Below are 7,201 nucleotides of genomic sequence, written 5' to 3'. Positions count from 1 at the left end.
TCTCCTTATTCTAGAGGTCAGTCGTGACTCGTAAGGGACTCTGAATTCTGAACATATATGTGCTTGTTGTGCTGCAGCCTGCGGGTTGGTTGAGGTGGGGTGTGGCAACTCGCGATGCGGTGAGGAGCTAATGTGGTAGCGCGACAACGTCACCTGCATCAACCTCTGCGTGACCAATCTCCATCTTTTTTTTTTTCACTTGGGAGTAGGTGCTGCGTTATCAATCTCACCCTTTCCAGGTTCGTCTACACATGTCACTATCCCGGCAACAAGTGACAACCTGGTAACGAGGATGGCTGAGAAAATAATCTGGGAGGTACCATGTCAACCAAAAGTGCTGCAGTTCTTGTGAAGGCTAGCCCATAAAAGATTAGATGAGGACGGCCCCGTTCATAAGATGCAAGGAAGTCAAGAAACTATGGAGAAGTTTAGAGCTAGAAGGACTACGTCCACATGTGTAGCTGCATGGATGCTAAAGAAGCACGTACTACTTTAGAATGGGAGATCAATGGGTGCTGGTTACTTGCATGCTATGGAGGTGGTGGAGCCGCCTGTAGAGGAGACGGAAGCAAACGACAGATATTGGGCTTCAGAATCCCTTATATTCTGTACGAACCAGAAAAGCCAGCCGATACTTGGAGCAGAGAGCATGGCAGAAACCAATGGGCGACGTCCTCAGAATGATTGTTGCTGGAGCCTTCCGTGAAGCAGCAATGATAGTGGCTGGGGTTTCTTATGAGGGATAATTGTGAGGACGTGGGATTAGGAGCTGGTCTGATGGAACATGTGGCCAGTGCTATGCAGGCGGAAGCGAGAGCGTGCCTTTGAAGCTCTAGGTCCACATGCATGTGGAATGATGACTGCCCCGCTCGAATCGGACTGTCAATCGGTACGGGTATGTTTTGCCGCTGAAAATGTGTGGTTTTTGGTTGTTTCGTTTGTATCTTATATAGAGTAAAATAGTTGTTTTTTGGTTATTTCATTTCTGTCTCATAACAAATTCAAAATAAAATAAAATATGAGAATGATGGACATATGAAATTGACCATTCAACTAAAAATGTATGGTATTATAACGATGAACATATGAATTTGGTAGTTCCAATAAAATGTAGGAGATTGAAATATGGGGGGTTTAGATAAAGTAAATGCGGTGATGTTTGAGTTAAAGAAATTTACGGGAGAATCTTTATAGGGGAGTCCCCTATATAGAGATTTAGGGAAGATATGCTCCCAAAAAAAAGAGATTTAGGGAAGATGTTGGACTTGCTCTAGCGACCCTAATTCCTCTCCGGAATGCCCCCCCCCCCACCTCCTCCGAACCCTATTCGTGCGACACGCTCGGCATCTATGTCGGGATGGAGTGAGAAGGGAGAGAGAGAGAGAGGGATACATATATAACTAGAGAGAGAGGGAGAGAGAGAGGAAAAACGTTTATGTGACGATTGGTATTGAACCACTAGAATACGTATGCCCCGTTGCAACGCACGGGCAATTAGCTAGTTAGGCCCAAAAGCATGGTACACATATTTTTACCCTTACCTGTAAGCTCATCATTACGCGGTCTGCGGCGCTAACCTAGACACTGTGTTGGGAATAAGCCGTGGCGAGCTTGGCGTGCGGTGCGCCCGCGCGTGCGGTGGCCGCGTCGGACTCGGGCCAGGGCGAGGATGGGTGCGTGCGTGCCCAAGTGTAGGTGTGCGTGCGTGTGTGAGTCAGTGTGTGTGTGCGCTGGGTAGCTAGCGAGGGACCAGGGGGAGTGGACCGCGTCGGGCGCAGCATGGCCGCGGCGATCGCGTGCGTGCGCAATCGGAGCGCGCGTGCCGGTGCACGCGGGACGTGGCGAGTGGCAAGTGGGTGTGTTCGAGCGCGGCCCGGCATGTCGGAGCTCGCGGGTATAAGACCCACTCCACCCCTGTGTAATCGCTGAGGAGACCGAGTTCAAGCTCGAGGAGAAAATACAGAAAATCCCGTTCGTGCAGGGGGCGTTCGTGCGCCGGCAAACCCTCTGTGTTCTTCCTCCTCCTCTCTGGTCGTGTCTTCGGTGATCGCCGTCGCGTGCCGCATCCCTCTGCACCAACATTTGGTATCAGAGCGAGATGAGGGAGCGAGGTGAGGGAGCGAGCTGACGGAGATCGCCGGCGTCGATGGCTCTGGTTCCACACGGCGGAGGCAGCGCGGGCGGATCGGTGTCCATGGGGATGCCGGTGCTCGCGCCGGACGGCTACACCGTGTGGGCGATCAAGGCGCAGGCAATCCTTGATGCCCACACGCTGTGGGAGGCGGTGGCGCCGGCGGGCGATGCGGCGGTGAATGGCAAAAAGTGCAAGACGGCGAGGGCGATGCTCCTGTCGGGGCTGCCGGAGGACGTGCTGCTCTCGGTGGCGACGAAAGCCACCGCCAGAGAGGTATGGGACTCTCTGAAGGTGCGCTTCGTCAGCGCCGAGTGGTTGCGCGCGGCGAGGAGGGCGACGCTGCACGGCGAGCTGGATCAGATGAAGATGGAGGACGGCGAGCTGCTGGACACATACGCCGGAAGGCTTGCAGGCATGGCGGCGCGGTTCGCAGGCCTGGGTGAGACGCTGGGCGACACGGAGCTGGTGAAGAAGCTCCTGGACACGGTGCCGGACCGCCTCTTCCCCATCGTCGCTGGCATCAAGCAGTTCTGCGTCCTCGAGGAGCTGACGTACGACGAGGCGCTCGGGCGGCTGCGTGCATTCGACGAGCGGGTGCGGCGCCGCAGGCAGAGCAGCGGCGAGCGGGAGGACGGCAAGCTCCTGTACACTGCAGCGCAGTGGCGGGCGCGGGAGCGGCGTCAAGGCGGAGCCCGGGACGATAACGACGACGCGCGCAGCGTGGCGACGCGGGACGGAGGCAACAGGCGTGGCCGCTGCTACAAGTGCGGCGAGCGCGGCCACTTCAAGCGGGACTGCCCGCAACTGAGGAAGGGGCAAGCGGCGGAGCAGGCGCTGCTGGCGGATGCCGACGTCGAGGACAACGGCCTTCTCTAGGCCACGACTTAGGGGGAGCGTGTTGGGAATAATCCGTGGCGAGCTCGGCGTGCGGTGGCCGCGTCGGACTCGGGCCAGGGAAAGGATGGGTGCGTGCGTGCGTGCCCAAGTGTAGGTGTGCGTGCGTGTGTGTGCGCTGGGTAGCTAGCGAGGGACCAAGGGGAGTGGACCGCGTCGGGCGCAGCATGGCCGCAGCGATCGCGTGCGTGCACGATCGGAGCGCGCGAGCCGGTGCACGCGGGACGTGGCGAGTGGCAAGTGGGTGCGTTCGAGCGCGGCCTGGCATGTCGGAGCTCGCGGGTATAAGACCCACTCCACCCCAGTGTAATCGCTGAGGAGATCGAGTTCGAGCTCGAGGAGAAAATACAGAAAATCCCGTTCGTGTGGGGGGCGTTCGTGCGCCGGCAAACCCTCTGTGTTCTTAAACCTATCCTAGCTAACAAGCTACACAAAGATAAACCTATCCTAGCTAACAACCTGCCGCCCAAGATTACACGCACGTATACACAAGACGTGACAACATGTCACAAAATACTAGCCTATACAATCTCTACAAGCCTATCATTTAACATCCTCCCTCAATCTTAACTCATCAAGGTTCAGATTGTTCTTAAAGGCTTGAAACTGTCGAACTTGTAAAGGCTTATTGAAACCATCAGCAACTTGATCTCCTGTTGGGATGAGCTGTATTTTTAGTAGCTTCTGTGCTACTCTTTCACGGACAAAATGATAATCAATTTCTATGTGTTTTGTTCTGGCATGAAATACAGGATTTGCAGAGAGATATGTTGCATCCTAGTTGTCACCCCATAGTTGTGACACATGTGATCTTCCAATTCCTAGTTCATCAAGTAGAGTTTCTATCCACATTACCTCAGCAGTTGCATTTGCCAGAGACTTATATTCTGCTTCAGTACTGGAACCTGATACTGTTGCTTGTTTCAAAGCATTCCAAGATATAAGATTAGACCCAAGGAAAACAGCAAAACCTCCAGTAGATCTACTGTCATCTGGACACCTAGCCCAGTCTGCATCCGAGAATCCGCTTATTGCAGTTGATGAGGACCTACACAGCTTAAGTCCTATTCCAGTACTTCCTTGAATATACCTTAGTATCCTTTTTACAGCTGTCCAATGTAAAGAAATAGGAGCATGCAAAAATTGACAGACCTTATTTACTACAAATGATATATCAGGTCTAGTCAAAGTTAATTAGTGAAGTGCACCAACTATGCTTCTGTACTTAGTTCCCTCTTCTGTGCTTAATGCTTTCCCTTCATGCAATGACAGCTTATCACTAGTAGACATAGGTGTATTGGAAGGTTTATAGTCCTTCATGCCTAACCGTTTAATTATGTCTCTGGCATACTTTTCTTGAGTTAACATAATTCCATCATGCATTTTTTTGACTTCAATGCCTAGAAAACAATGCAACTCTCCCAAGTCTTTGAGTGAAAACTCACCTCTCAAATTCTTTAGCAGAGCCGAGGTAGCATCTTGTGATGAACTAGCAAGAATATATCATCAACATAAATTAACATAAATATGGTCACCTTCCCTTTCTTCAAGAAGAACAAAGAAGGATCTCCCTTTGAAGCTCGAAAGCCCAGTTGCTGCAATTTCATAATCAGACTTGAATACCAGGCTCTAGGGGCCTGCTTTAGACCATACAAGGCCTTGTCCAACTTACATACATGATGCAGTTTCAAGCCATCCTCAAATCCAGGTGGCTGCCGCATATAAACCTCTTCCTCGAGAACGCCATGTAGAAACGCATTCTGTACATCCAATTGACGAAGGCTCCAACCCTTGAAAACAGCAATAGACAGAACAAGTCTAATAGTAGCAGCTTTAACAACTGGACTAAACGTGTCCTCATAATCAATACCATAACGCTCCTTAAAGCCTTTAGCCACTAGCCTAGCCTTGCATCTGTCTATTGTGCCATCAGACTTTCTTCTGATCATGTATACCCACTTACAATCTATTACATTCCTCCCTTTCTTAGGAGAACCCAACTGCCAAGTCTGATTTTTCATAAGAGCTTCATATTCTATATTCATAGCCTTTTTCCAATTATCATTACTTAGTGCCTCTGATAAAATTTGAGGTTCACCGGTGGATGCAAAGTTTGCAAACATGAAATTCTTTTCATACCTGACTGTCCCATCTTTGAACTTTGATGGCTTCAAAATACCTTTTTGTGCACGTGTAGTCATTTGTAACGGTGTATGATCATGTACCGAGTCAGCAGCCACAGAAGATCCGAGCCTATCACCTCGTACCCGATCCGACCGAGCAGACGTGGGCAAATCTCCCTCGACCGCCGCGCTCCTGATCGGGCTTGGATCCCGTGCGGGTGCGCTATGCGACGCATCGCCTGGGCTTGGGTCCTGTGCGCGTGGACCAGGCGACGCACCATCCGCGCCATGTGACGACGGGGACGCGCCGAGCCCGCCCGTACGAGAGCCTGATGCGTGGCGCACACCAGACGAAGGCGAGGGGGGATCGTGTCCGCCCGACCAATCACCACCGGTCCCGCCCGACCGGGGATTAGGTGGCGACAGGAGATCTGCCTGGGGATCCGCAGACGTGCCAGCCGGCCCGCTGACACCAAATCTCACGGGATCCGCGCCCGCAGGTGTATCTGCTTCGTGTTCCGCACCAGGCGTTCTCTATTGCTGCATAAAATCATGATGATTTGGAGCGCTGTTTTTTTTTCACTGTTGTCTCCGTTTGGGTTAGGATTATTAAACGAATGATCATCAGCAATATGTTCACCCCCTTGATCAGTAGGATTTAATAAATCTGGTGAGAGCAAAAGGATCTCAGCACGTAGACGAGCGCCGCCGTTAGGATGGAGTGTAAAGAAGGGGAACACGTTTTCATCAAACACAACATCCCTGTAAATATAGACGCGTCCGGTGGAAATATCAAGGCACTTGAAGCCTTTGTGAAGATTGCTATACCCAAGAAAAGCACACTGCTTGGAGCGAAATTGAAGCTTGTGATTATTGTATGGTCGGATATTGGGCCAGCAAGCACACCCAAAAATTCTTAAGATAGAATAGTTGGGTTTTTTCATGAAAGAGACGTTCAAACGGTGTTTCAAAGTTGATTACTTTGCTAGGAATCCGATTTATCAAGTAGGTTGCGGCAATGAAAGCTTCATCCCAAAACTTCAGGGGCATAGAAGCTTGAGCAAGAAGAGACAAGCCTACTTCAACGATATGACGATGTTTCCTCTCAGCTGAACCATTCTGTTGGTGAGCATGAGGACATAAGACATGGTGAGATATACCTATTTTGGTTAAGGAGTTTAGTTTAACATACCCGCCTCCCCAATCTGTTTGGAGAGCAAGAATTTTGCGATCAAATTGTCGCTCTACAAGCTTATGAAAATCATGAAATTTTTGAAACACCTCAGACTTGTGTTTGATAAGATAGATCCATGTAAATTTACTGAAATCATCTATGAAACTCACATAATATTGCTTTCTTCCTACTGTTTCAACAGCAGGACCCCAAACATCAGAGAACACAAGCTCTAAGGAAAACTTTGATTCACTTATTGAACTTGGATAAGGAAGTTGGTGACTTTTGCTTTTTGACAGGCGTCACATACATACTCTTTATTGAAATAACTGGCACATGGCAGATTATTTTGACTAATGACTTTGCTAACAATAACAGGAGAAGGATGCCCTAGACGTCGGTGCCACCTATCCGGAGATAGCTTGGTAGCACTGAGCACTTGCTTCTTGACGTTGGTGCTCGTGTGCCTAATCGGGTAGAGACCTCTCCTACCCTTGCCTTGAAGGAGTACCTTCCTCGTTCTCTGTTCCTTAACAGAAAAAGAAAAAGGATGAATTCCAACAAAGGAATTATTGTCAATGGCAAGACGACTAGCAGAGATGAGACTTTTATTGGCTTCGGGTACATGAAGAATATTGTTTAAGTGAAGATCACGATCTAGGGTATGAATAGCTGAATGACCAATATGTTTAATATCCATACCTGAACCACCTGTAGTATGTATCTGTTCGTTGCTGTTGTAGCGGTCGCGTACGGTTAGCTTCTCCAGGTCATCCGTGATGTGATCGGTGGCACCACTGTCAAGGTACCAGTTGGTGTCCACGCTATACTGCAGAGATGCAAGATTGGCTGGTTTCTCCTCCATACCTTGGTAGG

This window comes from Aegilops tauschii, chromosome 5 (genome assembly GCF_002575655.3).
Source record: "Aegilops tauschii subsp. strangulata cultivar AL8/78 chromosome 5, Aet v6.0, whole genome shotgun sequence".
Taxonomy (NCBI): Eukaryota; Viridiplantae; Streptophyta; class Magnoliopsida; order Poales; family Poaceae; genus Aegilops; species Aegilops tauschii.
Note: the sequence above shows the minus strand (reverse complement) of the source record.